The sequence below is a fragment of the Rhodamnia argentea genome, chromosome 10, assembly GCF_020921035.1.
Source record: "Rhodamnia argentea isolate NSW1041297 chromosome 10, ASM2092103v1, whole genome shotgun sequence".
Lineage (NCBI taxonomy): Eukaryota > Viridiplantae > Streptophyta > Magnoliopsida > Myrtales > Myrtaceae > Rhodamnia > Rhodamnia argentea.
In genome coordinates, this window is record NC_063159.1 from 25,637,431 (window position 1) to 25,654,444 (window position 17,014).

Here is a 17,014-nt window from a genome sequence, read left to right on the forward strand (position 1 = left end):
CTTATCCAGACGGACTTCATATTCGTCTATCTCTTCAATTTCTTGACCATCTTTGATGTTCATCAAATATCCTGAGGGTATTTTCAAAACAGCTCCTCTCGTAGGTTTCATCGCAAATTCTTCGGACAGCATGTCCACCGCCACGTAGGTCCCCTTGAAAGCGACATCTTCCATTTTTCCTATGACGCCCAAGTTAATCAGCCTTTCTAAGCAAGCCTCCTTTTGCTCCCGGGAAATACTTTCTCCTTCCGGGTATTGCGAGGCCAATGTCAAGACATCCCGCATTTTACCCATATCCGCTATGAACTCCAGAACCTCTTCCTCTTCACCTCCAAAGATCGCGTTCACCTCGCGATGCTCGAGTAGCGGGTTCTGCTGCACATTCGGTTCGGTTTTATCAAACTCCAGAACTTTTCCGTCGATCAATGCTTGCACCTTGAACTTCGGAGCGAGACAGTTGTCCGCGTTATGCCCCCTTTCTCCCATATGGTATACGCACGTCCGGGTCTCATCATACCCAGGAAATCTTGGCGAGTGAGCTCTAGGTGGCTCTTTTGCAACTAAGCGGTTCTCCAACAGCATGGGTAAGAGTTTGGATAAGGGTCGGGGTAGTGGGGTAAAAACAATTTGGTTCTTTTTTCTGAATTCCGGTGGTTTGGAAGCAGTCCAGGAGGACGTTCCTTGGGTAGGGATTGAAGGCGAGAAATTTCTGGGCTTTGGCGGGTTAGGGACAAAAGCTACTTCTCCGGTTTGCTCCCTATTATCCCTTCTCAAAGGGTATTGGCGTTTGAAAGGCGCCTCGGGTATCTTCTTTTCTCTTAATGCCCACTCGTAGCGCTCTGCCACCTTGATCGGGTGCGCAAATGTCCGACACCCAGAGGTGTTCGGTTTGTCGAAAAATTCAAATGGAAGGGCCTTGAGAAACAGATCTATTAGTTCTTCTTCCGGGACGGACGGCTTTACCTGCACAGCCAATGCTCTCCATCTGCGGGCGTAGGCGCGAACGGCCTCGCTCTTTCCTTTCATTGTTCTCGGAAGGTCCTCTCTAGTGAGGGCGGTCAAAGTGTTAAACTTGTATTGTCGAAGGAACTCATCTGCCGGCTTGTCCCGGTCGGCGAGCCTCTCCGACTCCAATTCAATGAATCACGCCAAGGCTGCCCCAGATAGGCTTTCCGGGAAGGTGTTAACCAAGAACGGAACATTGTCCGAGAATTGCGACATTCGGCGCAAGTAATACTTCAAGTGCGCTTTGGGACACCCGGTCCCATTATATCTCCTCACAAAGTCCGGTTCCTTGTAGTCAGCGGGAACCTCTATCTTTTCAAACGGTGCAACCTTGTCAAACCTCGAAAGTTCATAACCCCGACTCGCCAAGCACTCTTCGATCTTAGCAAGCCTTCTTATCTCCTCTTCCATTTTGAGGACCTGTTTCTCTTTCTTTTCCAAATCTATCACAACAGGAGGATCCTTAGGCGGTCTCTCCGGATTCGTAGTTGGATTAGCGGCGGGTGCCGGATTAGCGTTCGCTTCATCGGATGACCCCGCAGGGGCTTGAGAATTAGGATCAACGGGGTATCTCCCCTAGCTTGCAATCATCATTGCCTTCATCTCCGCCACCATTGTGGCGATCACATTCATTTGGTTTTCCAGATTACCCACACGAGGTGCGAGCTCCTCTTGTTCCATCCTTAATTTGCGCGTCTTGCTACGAGTCCTCGTATTTATCACTCACCTGTTTTCGGGATATCAAATCAGTATGGGAAATATTAAAGGATTGAAGACATTGATCCGTGGTAATTGACTTTTCTATATGTATGCATGAAATGCTCATAAAAGAAATAATATGTATTTATTACAAACCAGATTGTTCAAAAGCATCTAAAAGATAACAAATATGTAAAATCTAAATGGAGGAATGGATCTATCCAAGTCGGGGACGCTTCCACTCTTCTTGCTCTTCTGATCCATCGGAATCCCACAAGTATGGGTCTTCTCCTTCCTCCAACATCCACTGCTCTGGATCTTCGGGAATGTACGGCTCCTACTCCCGGTACGTATGGTACTATGTACTCTGGCTCATAGGACTCCACTTCTTCAATCCGAGGAGATACGCACTCGGGTACATATGGCTCGACCGTTGATTGGCGATACTCCTTAAACTTCTGGATATACTCCTTGGAGGCTCTGTGAATGTTCATCTCGTTGTCCAAATAGTCCGGCCATTCAACTTGTTGCAGTGGGGAATTCTTCAAAGCGTGAAGAATAAGCTTGATCCGGGCCCGATACAACTCCTTTGTTTCCTTAGTGAGCTTCCCTCGTGTTATATCAAATGAGAAGATCCCGGGACAAACATCCGGTGGTATCTCTTGTAGAACTCCAAATTGCCTCACCACTCGAATGGGGTAGTACGCCACGGCGCCAGTACATCCCAATAAGGGGATAGGACTATCTTCAACCCCTCTAATGCGAGCCTCCACGATCTTGGGCCAAGTCAAACGCCATCTAATATGCTCGGGTTTCAAATTGTCCAATAGCTCAACCCACTTTTTGAATGAGTATTTGGGTACAAGGGATTGACACTTAAGGAAGGATCTAAGAGGGTGGACGTACTCATTGATCTCATAGCACCCCACTCGAAGTTGAAAAGTCTTTATATGAGAGGTGAACCACATGTGGAGTAGCCCACTAGACGCTTGAAAAACAGCCTTTCTTGAAGTTTTGGAACGGTTTAAGGAAAGAAATGTCTCAGCTAAGATCATGTATGAATAATCCCAGCGACAACATGCTTGTCCGGCTATATGGGTTATGGAAGGGTCAAAAGTAATTCTAGAAGTTGGGAATAGGACAAATGCAAAGAAAGCCAAGATGAACACCTTTCCCGATTTATGACCGGTTTCGGTGGGTAAAGAGGAATAATTGTCGAAAAGGAACGAGAAGGTGAACTTGTTAGAATTGGATTTGTAAACTTTTTCAATCTCGGATGTTTTAAGGCGAAGGAAACTCGATAACGAACGAATGGAGTCCATGTCCAAAGGGGGTTGAGCTATTCGTTCTTCAAATTTGGCCCCAATAATAGCGGTATACTCCTCGAGCGTAAGGGTCAATTCCAATCCTCGAAAGTTGAATGTCATTGTGCGCGCGTCCCATGCCTTGGCTAGTGCTTGAATGAGCGCCGGTTGGTATTCCACTTTGATCAAATCTACAAGTCGTCCCAAACGTCCTTCGACGTAAGCCTTGTTGACGATGTCGAGGCGGTCCCACCATATAGCGAGTTCTTTGCGTGGTATTGGGATGATTTTGATGTCTCCATTCCCCATGATCTAAAAATGCAAAAATGATGATCCTAAAGTCAATTACCACAGTTTAATATGCATATGCATGAAATGTGATGCAAATGTGCTAACCAAATTCCATGTCATCTTTTGGTAACATGAGGGTCAACTACTCCCACTTGACCCAAATAAGCCAAATAGGGTAGTTATGGACCTAATCTCACCCAAAGATGGCATGTAATTTGATTAGGATCGTTTAAGCGTAATCGGGGTAGAAAGTCGCTCACAAATTGACGACTCATGGAATTTACAAATCTAACACAATAAAGTTGAAAAGGATAGGACATAATAGCATCTAAAGATGTTCGGACAATAAATGTCGATGAAAGTACATAATAAACTCAAAATATAATAAAACCTAGAAAATGCCCCAAAGTCGTACTAATCTAGACAGTCGGAATGGTATCCTCATCGGATGAAATCTCCACTATCTCGGGAAGCTTGACATCTTCTTCATCATCGGAGGATATGGTAATGACTTCCTTCTTCTTAACCGAGGAGTGCTTTGGGGCCGTCTTGGTCGCACGAGGCTTCTTTGCCAATTTCATGTACAACTCCCAAATTCTTTCTTTCTCGCGCTCGAGCTCCAAATATCGTCCACAGCGGGTATAATCGCAACTTTCGCTACGAATACAGTTCCGCCCATTGAGCTCCCGTCCATGGATAAATCCGAAAACTCGGAATGTAGCGGGTACTCGGTCCTCGCGTCGAATGGTCCTCCGCTCCCATGTGAATACGTCGGGTACATCAACATGACTTTGGGGCGCCATCTATCCTAAAAAAAAGAAAATTTGACTTCCAACCCCGATCACTTAAACGATCTTACAAATTGTGATGATATGTCGTGAAAATGCATGATATGCAAAATTTAAATTTACAAGTTCAAAATAAAAAGGGTAGAAAGCCTTACCAACCGATGTTACTCTCTTTTTTTGGGTTTTTGGTTTTAGGTATACCAACCGTCCATTTCACATGCGCATGAGACAAGTGAGGTTTAACTCTAAAGAAATCAAAAAGGCTCGGGTATGGACCTAAAAGGCTCCCGCTATACAAATCGATAGGCCGCCCACAAGCGCAATCAAACAACAAGTGGGTAGGACCATCAATCTTGCATAGCGAGCGGGATCAAGTATGGTCAACCCAAGTGCAATCAAACACAAGAGCTTCGCATACCGATCCCTATCTATGGCGACCTAAAAGGTGATTTCGCGGCTCGGGTTTAGGCGCTTGTGTGTGCAGTGTCGTGATCCTCAAAATATGCAAGACATGCACCACAATTTATATTCAAAACACCGCTTCAAAATTTGCATAAATAAACAAACAATCCAAAACTCCATATCTGCATCAAAAATGGTTAGCACAGACGCCACCCCTTATAACTCCCATCTGCATCAACATTTAACACTTTTCGTTAGTAGACGTACCTCATCTTCAAGAGCATCTGCAGGAAACTAGGTCAAAAAACAATCAATATTTTTATCGGCTTAAGTCCTCTTATACTTCCCCAGCGGAGTCGCCGATCTGTCGCAACCCTCTCCGTCGGGCGATAAAATCCCGGCGGGGCAAGTAGGGTTAACGAGCCGATCCCCTTTTATATAATTTTTTATGGGATCGCGGGTCCCTCCCAAGACCCGTTACTCGAATCGCGATGTCGGGTAAAATTTATCAAATATCGAAATTGACCTTGTGTGGTCGAGTGGCATGTGCGGGGTGTACATGCAATTTGGAGTCGCCACCGATCGATTTATTGGAAGGTACGATCGGAAAACCTTACCGAGCGGTCGGGAGAAATCGTTCGGTTCCGCGAAAACCAGAGACTTTTGGGTCCGGGGACTTGGTTACGCCAAATTTCAAATTGACGCCCTTTCGGTTACCGATGTCGAGTGTTTTTCTAACCTAAGAATTCATGCAGATGCGATATCGGATGAGGTAAGCTCTAACAACTCTAAGTATTCATGTAGATGGGATTTTACTATTCCTAACAATCACGATCATGAAAATTAAATGCGCAATCAATATAATCGCAATCAATCAAATCAATCAATCAAGGCTCGGTATGTCTAAAATGGTCCTATCGGCCCACACAAAAATCAAATTCGGGTTTCGGGATGATTTTGTGAAAATTTGGGACGGAAGGCCCGGAAGGGTAGAATGGTCATTTTTGGGAGTTCGGGACCCGAAAATCACAAAATTGGGGTCGGGCCAGTTGAATGTGGCCATTTCCCATTTTTTTGTGATTTTATGGAATTTTTCTAATTTTTCTAATTTTTTTAATTTTTTATCTATTTTTCAAAAATGTCGGGAATTTTCCGGATCGACATAGATCGACCCTTGAAATCTCAAAATTTTCGATCCAGACTTTATGAGTCTCGAATCGATCTAGAAATTTTTAGAAATTTTTTGTGAAAATCTGGGAATTTTTCTGAATTTTCTAAGTATTTTTGCAATTTTTTTGAATTTTTGGAAATTTCTTTTTATTTTTTATTACTTTTTATTAATGAACCGGACCGGGTCAACCCGGTCAAACTCGACTCGCAGACCCATCAGACTCAAAAACGGCACCGTATATGCATTTCTAAAATATTTTTGATTTTTTAAACCTAATTTCCGAATATCATAATATACTAAAAATAAACGGACGGCCATGATCAAACCTAAGGTTGATCTCACCCGTCGAACCCAAACTAGATGAAACGACGACGCTTCGATCCATCCACGCTCAAAAACGACGCCGCATGACTATAAGACACGGACGGTCACGATTAGATGCCGAGGTTTGATCTGAGCCGTTCATCTCTTCTATCAAAAACGACGACGCTCCGTTTAATATGTTGGACGGCCACGATTCCTTCTAAACCCGATCTGAGCCGTCCATTTGCCTATGACTCAAAATGACGCCGCATCAAATATAACACTCAACGGCCACGATCGATCCTAAGTTAAATCTGAACCGTTCATTCTATCTATGGCTAAAACGACGACGCATCCCCTATACTAAACGGTGCCGTTTTACTATTTTCTAATTTCTATCTAATATATCTAATATCCGAAAATAAGAAAATACTAATCTAACGGCCCTAAATCAAATATGCCGAATTATCCTAGCAGTTAGATCTATGCCGAGTCGGCTCGCTCGCGCCAATGGCCGAGCCGACTCAGCATGACCTGGACCAATGAGAGCCCGACATCCGGACCTTTGACTCTCTGACCGAGCCACATCAGCTCGTCGTCTACCTCTCGACGACACGTAACGAACGGCTGCGAAACCTCCGGCGAGATCCAACGATGAGATCTCGCCGGAATGACACCAAACCACCGCCGATCGACTCGCCTAACCCTCCCGATCAACATATCTAAGAATCAGATAATTTCATCCACAAAATCACCAATAATCGAACTCGCACAGAGCTTAACTATGAACAATCAATCAAGCAACGGAGAGCATATCAATTCAATTCCTCTACACAGAAGCATCCCGAGGTGTTGAGAAGACTTACCTCCGGCTCGGATCGAGCTCGCGGTGGTGGCGAGGTCCGGCCGGTGTTCGGCCGGACCGAGTTGTGATGGAGGTTCGACTCGGGCAATTAGGGAGGAATCAATGCAAAAACGTAGTGCGATCGTGATTAGAAGTGTTATAGGAGGAAAAGGCACGAATCAATTGCACAAATGAAGTTCGGGAAATCGAGATGCCATGGATGCACAACGAGGAAATTGAGAGCTGAACTTACCAGTTTAAGAGATCTCGGGCAAATAGGACGAGTGCGATAGCTTCCTAGAGTTGCTGCGAAGCTTCGATGATGGATTGTAAGCTTCGATTTGCTCTGAATCAAGCGGACGAGCGATGAGCAGCACGAGCTCGAGCTTTCTTCAATGGCGGCCACCGAGAGCTCTCTCTCTCTCTAACTCTCTCTCTCTCTATTCTGTTTTCTCTTGCGAACCAAATGAGCCCCCCCCTCCCTTCTAGAATCCTCCTCCAAGCTTTTATACTCGGTTTCAAAAAATGCGCGCGCGGGAGCTTGAGTCGGCGAGGTGATTCACGTGCCATTCACGTGATTTTTGGCTCGCCGGACGGTGACGGAATCACTAGGATTCCGTCCAAGTCCGTCGAGCTTCCGTTAATCATAAAACGAACGTGAATTGCAACTTATCTTGAAAACGTTGACTTTCGCCTCGCCGGATCTTTGACTGGCTATTCCGACCGATTCCGACGACGGATGGTCGCGCCGGAGGTGGCAATCGACACCTCTTGACCGTAACAACAAAAGCCCTAAACAAATTGTCTCAATTATACACGAATTAGCCCCCAATTTGATCATCGAAACTCGGCCCTTTAAACCTACAATTCGCGCGGACAAGAGGTTGAAGAAGGCACTGTGCTAGACCGGTTTGACCGGCGGTCAGACCGGTCCGAACCGGTTCAGACAATAAATTCCTCACCATTTTCAAAATTAAACAAAATTGGCTGGGAATTTTTGTAATTAAATTCAAAATTGAACTCGGGGGCCTAGATATTATCTAGAAATGTGTTTTTGCCCAAAATTTTCTACCAATTTGCACAAAAACCCCTAATTTTTCAATTTGTCCAAATTAGGGAAAAGTTCAATTGAGTGTCAATTTGACCAAATTGGACTATGAGACCCATTCCAATCGATTTAGAATGCATGAAAACATAGGGTGACAGTTCAATTTTACAATGATAGTCCCTCGGTTAAAAGTAATTTCAAAAATTGGCCAATTGAGGGACTAAATTGCAAACATTTTTGGGATTTGGCCTAATTCGTGCAATTCACGCAATTTAGGGTGTAATTGATCAAATTGAAGTTCAAAGGGACCACAATTGAATGTCTAGACTCCAAATGTGCAAAAATTGCAAATAAAAAGACCCAATTGGTATTTTTTATGCAAATTCAACCTTAGGTATTATGAAGAAACACCTCAAATTGAACTTAATTTTCAATTTTTCTTGAGGTCAATATGAAAATGGAATTAAAAGAAAAATATTGAATATTTTTGTGTATTTTTGTGACCTTGAAAAGTATTTGTTTATGATTTTTCAAGTATTTTCCTATTTTTTCGAAAATATTAAAAAATGCGAAAAATATGAAAAATTATTTTTTGTTCCAAATTGGTTCCTTATGCTTGGCCAAGGCTTCCAATGTTGATTTTTTTAATTTTTTTGATTTTTTGTGAATTTTTAGTGAATTTTGGAAAGTAAAACTAAAGGAAAACTTACTAAAAATTCAAGTGTCAACATGGCCGGACCTCGGCCGGGCTATTCTAGCCGTCGCGAGCTCGATCCGAGCTCGAGGTAAGGTTCCTTGACTTGTATTTGATGTTCCTGAAGTTTGAATCGCATAGTTATGCTCTGTGATCTAAGATTGGACTCTGAGATGTCACGATTGTGCTTGGCCCGATTCTCGCGATTTAGTGGATGAAAATGTTTGATTCTTAGATATGTCAATCTGTGAGGTGAGACGAGTAGAATGGCGTTGGTTTTGTGTCGTTCCGGCGAGATCTCATCGTTAGATCTTGCCGGAATCGTTCTGGCCGTCCGTTGGCTGTCGTCGCGAGGTAGGAGATGAAGGTGACGTGGCGGTCGGCGTGGTCGGCGCCCCGACGTGTCAACCGCTGGTTGGTCCATGTCATCGCTGGCTCGGCTAGTCGTTGGCACGAATAAGCCGAGTCGGATCTAATCCGACGGTCATCGTAAATAGTTGAGTTTGATTTATGACCGTCGGATCTTTTTTTAATTTCGAAAAATTAGATATATTAGGTAGAAAATAAGAAAATTCAGAAACGTTGCCGTTTTATTTGCATAATGCGGCGTCGTTTTTGTCTAGAGAGAGAATCAACGGTCTAGATCAGTCTGAGAATCAATCGTAGTCGTCCAGGGTACTAAAGCATACGGTGTCGTTTTGTTCATAGAAGAGTCCACGGCTAGGATTAAGTCGAGGAATGATCGTGGCCGTTCAAGGTATTAATCGAAGCGGCGTCATTTCGTTCATAAGTGAATGGACGGTCTAGATCAGATTTTAGGTTTAATCGCGGTTGTCCGCTTAATTCAAGTGACACGGCGTCGTTTTGAGAGTATAGACCGAAGCGACGCCGTTTTGTTTGCGAGTGTTCGGACGGCTAAGATCGATTCAAAGATTAATCTCAGTCGTCCATTTTTTTTTTGTATGATTTCGAATATTAGGAAAATAGATTAGAAAATAGAAAATAAATACAAAAAAAATATAAGTGACGTCGTTTTTGTGTCTGGCGGTTTGTGAGTGGGTCGTCAGGCGGTTAGACCGGGTTGACCGGTCGTTGACCGATTGACCAGGTCCGGTTTAATAATAAAAAATAAAAAATAAAATAAAAAATAAATTTCCAAAAATCAAAAAAATTGCAAAAATACTTAGAAAATTCATAAAAATTCCCTGATTTTCACAAAAAAAATTTCTAAAAATTCCTAGATCGATTCGGGACTCATAAAGTCTGGATCAAAAATTTTCGAAACTTCGAGGGTCGATCTGTGTCGATCCGGAAAATTCCTAATATTTTTAGAAAATAAATAGAAATTCCAAAAAAATAGAAAAAATTAGAAAAATTCTGAAAAATCACAAAAAAATAGGAAATTGCCACATTCAACTGGCCAACCCAAAATTTTGTGATTTTCGGGTCCCGAACCCTAAAAATGACCATTCTACCCTTCCGGGCCTTCCGCCCCAAATTTTCACCAAATCACCCCGAAACCCGAATTTGATTTTTGTGTGGGCCGATAGGGCCATTTTAGACATGTCAAACCTTGATTGATTGATTTGATCGCTTGTGATGATTTTGATTGTACATTATTATTTTTTTTTATTGTGATTGTTAGGATAGAAAATCCCCATCCGCATGAATACTTAGAATTATTATGACCTACCTCACCCGATATTGCATCTGCATGAATTCCTAGGTTAGAAAAACACTTGACATCAGTAACCGAAAGGGCGTCAATATGAAATTTGGCGTAACCAAGTCCCCGGACCCAAAAATCTCTGGTTTTCGCGGAACCGAACGGTTTCTCCCGACCGCTCGGTAGGGTTTTCCGATCATACCCTCCAATAAATTGATCGGTGGCGACTCCAAAATTGCATGTACACATCGCACATGCCACCCGACCACACTAAGGTCGATCTCGATATTTGATAAATTTTACCCGACATCGCGATTCGAGTAATGGGTCTTGGGAGAGACCCACGATCCAAAAAATCCCGCCGACAACCGGGGTCTTATATATATAAAAGAAAAGGGGATCGGCTCGTTAACCTCTCCGCCGGAACGGAGCGCAGAGAGGGTCGCGATAGACCGGCGACTCCACCGGGGAGAATTAAGAGGACTTAAGCCGATAAAAATGTTGATTGTTTTCTAACCTCGTTTTACGTAGATGCTTTTGAAGATGAGGTACGTCCACTAACAAAAAGTGTTAAATGTCGATGCAGATGGGAGTTATAAGGGGGGATGTCTATGCTAACCCTTTTTGATGCGGATATGGTGTTTTGGGGTTGTTTGTTTATTTATGCAGATATTGAAGCGGTGTTTTGAATATAAATTGTTGTGCATGTCTTGCATATTCTGAAGATCACGACATCGCACACACAAGCGCCTAAACTCGAGCCGCGAATCACCCTTATAGGTCGCCATAGATAGGGATCGGTATGCGAAGCTCGTGTTTGATTGCACTTGGGTTGACCTTATTTGATCCCGCTCGCTATGCAAGATTGATGGTCCTACCCACTTGTTGTTTGATTGCGCTTGTGGGCGGCCCATCGATTTGTATAGCGGGAGCCCTTTTAGGTCCATACCCGAGCCTTTTTGATTTCTTTAGAGTTAAACCTTACTTGTCTCATGCGCATGTGAAATGGACGGTTGGTATACCTAAAACCAAAAACCCAAAAAAAGAGTAACATCGGTTGGTAAGGCTTTCTACCCTCTTTATTTTGAACTTGTAAATTTAAATTTTGCATATCATGCATTTTCACGACATATCATCACAATTTGTAAGATCGTTTAAGTGATCGGGGTTGAAGGTCAAATTTTCCTTTTTTAGATAGATGGCGCCTCGAGGTCGTGTTAATGTACCCGACGTATTCACATGGGAGCGGAGGACTGTTCGACGCAAGGACCGAGTACCCGCTACATTTCGGGTTTTCGGATTTGTCCATGGACGGGAGCTCAATGGACGGAACCGCATCCGTAGCGAGAGTTGCGATTATACCCGATGTGAACGATATTTGGAACTCGAGCGCGAGAAAGAAAGAATTTGGGAGTTGTACATGAAATTGGCGAAGAAGCCTTGTGCGACCAAGACGGCCCCGACACACTCCCCAATTAAGAAGAAGGAAGTCATCACCATATCCTCCGATGATGAAGAAGATGTCAAGCTTCCCGAGATAGTGGAGATTTCATCCGATGAGGATACCATTCCGATTGTCTAGATTAGTACGACTTTGGGGCATTTTCTAGGTTTTATTATATTTTGAGTCGATTATGTACTTTCATCGACATTTATTGTCCGAACATCTTTAGATGCTATCATGTCCTATCCCTCTCGACTTTATTGTATTAGACTTGTAAATTCCATGAGTTGTCAAATTGTGAGCGACTTTCTACCCCGATTACGCTTAAACGATCCTAATCAAATCACATGCCATCTTTGGGTGGGATTAGGTCCATAACTACCCTATTTGGCTTATTTGAGTCAAGTAGGAGTAGTTGACCCTCATGTTACCAAAAGATGACATGGAATTTGGTTAGCACATTTGCATCACATTTCATGCATATTCATATTAAACCCGTGGTAATTGACTTTAGGATCATCATTTTTGCATTTTTTTTAGATCATGGGGAATGGAGACATCAAGATCATTCCGGTACCACGCAAAGAACTCTCTATATGGTGGGACCGCCTCGACATCGTCAACAAGGCCTACGTCGAAGGACGTTTGGGACGACCGGTAGACCCGATCAGAGTGGAATACCAACCGGCGCTCATTCAAGCACTAGCCAAGGCATGGAACGTGCGTACAATGACATTTAACTTCCGAGGGTTAGAGTTGACTCCTACGCTCGAGGAGTATACCGCTATCATCGGAGCCAAGTTTGAAGAACGTATAGCTCAACCCCCTTTGGACATGGACTCCACTCGTTCGTTATCGAGTTTTCTTCGTCTTAAAACTTCTGAGATTGAAAAAGTTTACAAGTCCAATTCCAACAAGTTCACTTTCTCATTCCTTTTCGACAATTATTCCTCTTTACCCACCGAAACCGGTCATAAATCGGGAAAGGTGTTCATCTTGGCCTTCTTTGCATTCGTCCTATTCCCAACCTCAAGGACCACTTTTGACCCTTCTATAGCCCATATAGCCAGACAAGCATGTTGTCGCTGGGATTATTCGTACATGATTTTAGCTGAGACCTTTCTCTCCCTAAACCGTTCCAAAACTTCAAAAAAGGCTGTTTTCCAAGCGTCCAACGAACTACTCTACATGTGGTTCACTTCTCATATAAAGACATTCCAACTCCGAGTGAGTTGTTATGAGATCAATGAGCACGTCCACCCTCTTAGATCATTCCTCAAGTGTCAATCCCTTGTACCCAAATACTCATTCAAAAAGTGGGTTGAGCTATTAGACAATTTGAAACCCGAGCATATTAGGTGGCGTCTGACTTGGCCCAAGATCGTAGAGGCTCGCATTATTGGTGTTGAAGATAGCCCCATTCCCTTATTGCGATGCACTGGCGCCGCGGCGTATTACCCCATTCGAGTGGTGAGGCAATTTGGAGTTTTACAAGAGATACCACCGGATGTCTGTCCCGGGATCTTCTCGTTTGATATGACACGAGGAAAGCTCACTAAGGAAGCAAAGGAGTTGTATCGGGCCCGGATCAAACTTATACTTCACGCTTTGAAGAACTCCCCGTTACAACAAGTTGGATGGCCGGATTATTTGGATGATGAAATGAACATTCATAGAGCCTCCAAGGAGTATATCCAGAAGTTTAAGGAGTATCGCCAATCAATGGTAGAGCCATATGTACCCGAGTGCGTATCTCCTCGGATTGAAGAGGTGGAGTCATATGAGCCGGAGTACATAGTACCCTACGTACCGGGAGTAGAGCCGTACATTCCCGAAGATCCGGAGCAGTGGATGTCAGAAGAGGGAGAAGACCCATACCAGTGGGATTCCCATGGGTCAGAAGAACAAGAAGAGTGGAAGCGTCCTAGACTTGGATAGATTCATTCCCCCATTTAGATTTTCACATAGTTGTTATCTTTTAGATACTTTTGAACAATTTGGTTTGTAATAGATATATATTATTTCTTTTATGAGCATTTCATGCATACATATAGAGAAGTCAATTACCACGGATCAATGCCTCCAAATCTTTTAATATTTTCCATACCGATCAGATATTCTGAAAACAGGTAAGTGGCAAATACGAGGACTCGTAGCAAAACGCGCAAATTAAGGATGGAACAAGAAGAGCTCGCACCTCGTGTGAGTAATCCGGAGAACCAAATGAATGCGATCGCCACAATAGTGGCGGAGATGAAGGCAATGATGATTGCAAGCCGGGATAGATACCCCGTTGATCCTAATTCCCAAGCCCCCGCGGGTTCATCCGATGGAGCGAACGCTAATCCGGCGCCCGCCGCTAATCCCACCCCGAATCCGGAGAGACCGCCTAAGGATCCTCTCATTGTGATTGACCTGGAGAAAAAGGAGAAGCAAGTCCTTAAAATGGAAGAGGAGATTAAAAGGCTGGCTAAGATCGAAGAGTGCCCGGCAAGTCAGGGTTATGAACTCTCGAGGTTCGACAAGGTTGCACCGTTCGAGAAGATAGAGGTTCCTGCCGACTACAAGGAACCAGATTTTATGAGGAAATATAATGGGACCGGGTGTCCCAAGGCGCACTTGAAGTATTATTTGCGCCGAATGTCGCAATTCTCCGACAACATCCCATTCTTGGTTAACACCTTCCAGGAAAGCCTATCTGGGGCAGCCCTGGCGTGATTCATTGAATTGGAGCCAGAGAGGCTCGCCGATTGGGACAAACCGGTAGACGAGTTCCTTCGGCAATACAAGTTTAATACTTTGACCGCCCTCACTAGAGAGGACCTTCTGAGGACCGTGAAAGGAAAGAGCGAGGCCATTCGCGCCTACGCCCAAAGATGGAGGGCGTTGATGTGCGCAGTAAAACCGCCTATCCCGGAAGAAGAACTAATAGACCTGTTTCTCAAGGCCCTTCCCTTTGAGTTCTTTGACAAACCGAACACCTCTGGGTGTCGGACGTTCACGCACCCGATCAAGGTGGCGGAACACCATGAGTGGGCACCGAGAGAAAAGAAGATACCCGAGGCGCCTTTCAGACGCCAATACCCTTTGAGAATGGATAATAGGGAGCAAATCGGAGAAGTAGCCTTTTTCCCTAACCCGCCAAAACCTAGAAATTTCTCACCTTCAATCCCTACCCAAGGAACGTCCTCCTAGACCGCTTCCAAACCACCAGAATTCAGAAAAAAGAACCAAACTGTTTTCACCCCACTACCCCGACGCTTATCCAAATTATTACCAATGCTTCTAGAGAACCGCTTAGTTGCAAAAGAGCCACCTAGAGCTCACCCGCCAAGATTTCCTGGGTTTGATGAGACCCAGACGTGCATATACCATATGGGAGAAAGGGGACATAACGTGGACAACTGTCTCGCTCTCAAGTTCGTAGTACAAGCGTTGATCGACGGTAAGGTTTTGGAGTTTGACAAAGCTGAACCGAATGCGCAGCGTAACCCGTTACCCGAGCATCGCGAGGTGAATGCGATTTTTGGATGCGAAGAGGAAGAGATTCTGGAGTTCATAGTGGACATGAGTAAAATGCGGGATGTCTTGACATTGGCCTCGCAATACCCGGAAGGAGAGAGTATTTCCCGGGAGCAAAAAGAAGCTTGCTTGGAAAAGCTGATTAACTTGGGCGTCATAGGAAAAATGGAAGATGTCGCTTTCAAGGGGACCTACGTGGCGGTGGACATGCTGTCTGAGGAATTTGCGATGAAACCTACGAAGGGAGGTGTTTTGAAAATACCCTCGGGATATTTGATGAGCATTAAAGATGGCCAAGAAATTGAAGAGATAGACGAATATGAGATCCGTCTGGATAAAGCACGCCGAGGCGATAGAAGATTTATGCAGAAAGCTCTTGAGAGAGGGGAAATAGTGGACAATCTTGGGGAGGATAGTGGCGGTTATAACTTTAAAGTGCTATACTCGACGCCCCCAAGTTTCTTTGTTGATTCGGGAGATATATGTCGCGACCCTCTCCGTCGGTTCCGTTGAGGTCCCGGCGGGGCGAGTAGGGTTAACGAGCCGATCCCCTTTTATATAATTTCTACAATGTATGGGATCGGGGGTCCCTCCCAAGACCCATTACTCGAATCGCGATGTCGGGTAAAATTTATCAAATATCGAAATTGACCTTGTGTGGTCGGGTGGCATGTGCGAGGTGTACATGCAATTTGGAGTCGCCACCGATCGATTTATTGGAAGGTGCGATCGGAAAACCTTACCGAGCGGTCGGGAGAAACCGTTCGGTTCCGCGAAAACCAGAGATTATTGGGTCCGGGGACTTGGTTACGCCGAAATTTTAATCGACTCCCTTTCGGTTACCGATGTTGAGTGATTTTCTAACCTACGAGTTCATGCAGATGCGATATCGGGTGAGATAGGTCCTAACAGTTTCGAGTTTTCATGCGGATGGGAATTTTCTATCCTAATCAATCACAATCGGAAAAAATTTAATGCGCAATCAAAATCATTACAACCAAACAAATCAATCGATCAAGGCTCGGTATGTCTAAAATGGCCTTATCGGCCCACACAAAAATCAAATTTGGGTGTCGGGGTGATTTGGTAAAAATTTGGGGCGGAAGGCTCGGAAGGGTAGAATGGTCATTTTGGGAGTTCGGGACCCGAAAATCACAAAATTTCAATTTGGCCAGTTGAATGTGGCCATTTCTCATTTTTTGTGATTTTATGGAATTTTCCTAATTTTTTTTTCTATTTTTTTGGAATTTTCATTTATTTTTTCAAAAATATTGGAAATTTTCCGGATCGAAATTAATCTACCCTCGAAGTCTCAAAATTCTCGATTCAGACTTTATGAGTCCCGAATCGATCTACAAATTTTTAGAAATTTTTTGTGAAAATCCGGGAATTTTTATGAATTTTCTAAGTATTTTTACAATTTTTTGGATTTTTGGAAATTTCTTTTTATTTTTTATTTATTATTTTTTATTAATGAACCGGACCGGGTCAACCCGGTCAACGACCGGTCAGACCACGACTTGCAGACCCATCAGACTCAAAAACAACACTGTATATGCATTTCTAAAATATTTTTGATTTTTTAAACCTAATTTCCGAATATCAGAATATACTAAAAATAAACGGACGGCCATGATCAAACCTAAGGTTGATCTCAGCCGTCGAACCCAAACTAGATGAAACGACGACGCTTCGATCCATCCACGCTCAAAAACGACGCCGTATGACTACAAGACACGGACGGTCACGATTAGATGCCGAGGTTTGATCTGAGTCGTTCATCACTTCTATCAAAAACGACGACGCTCCGTTTAATATGTTGGACAACCACGA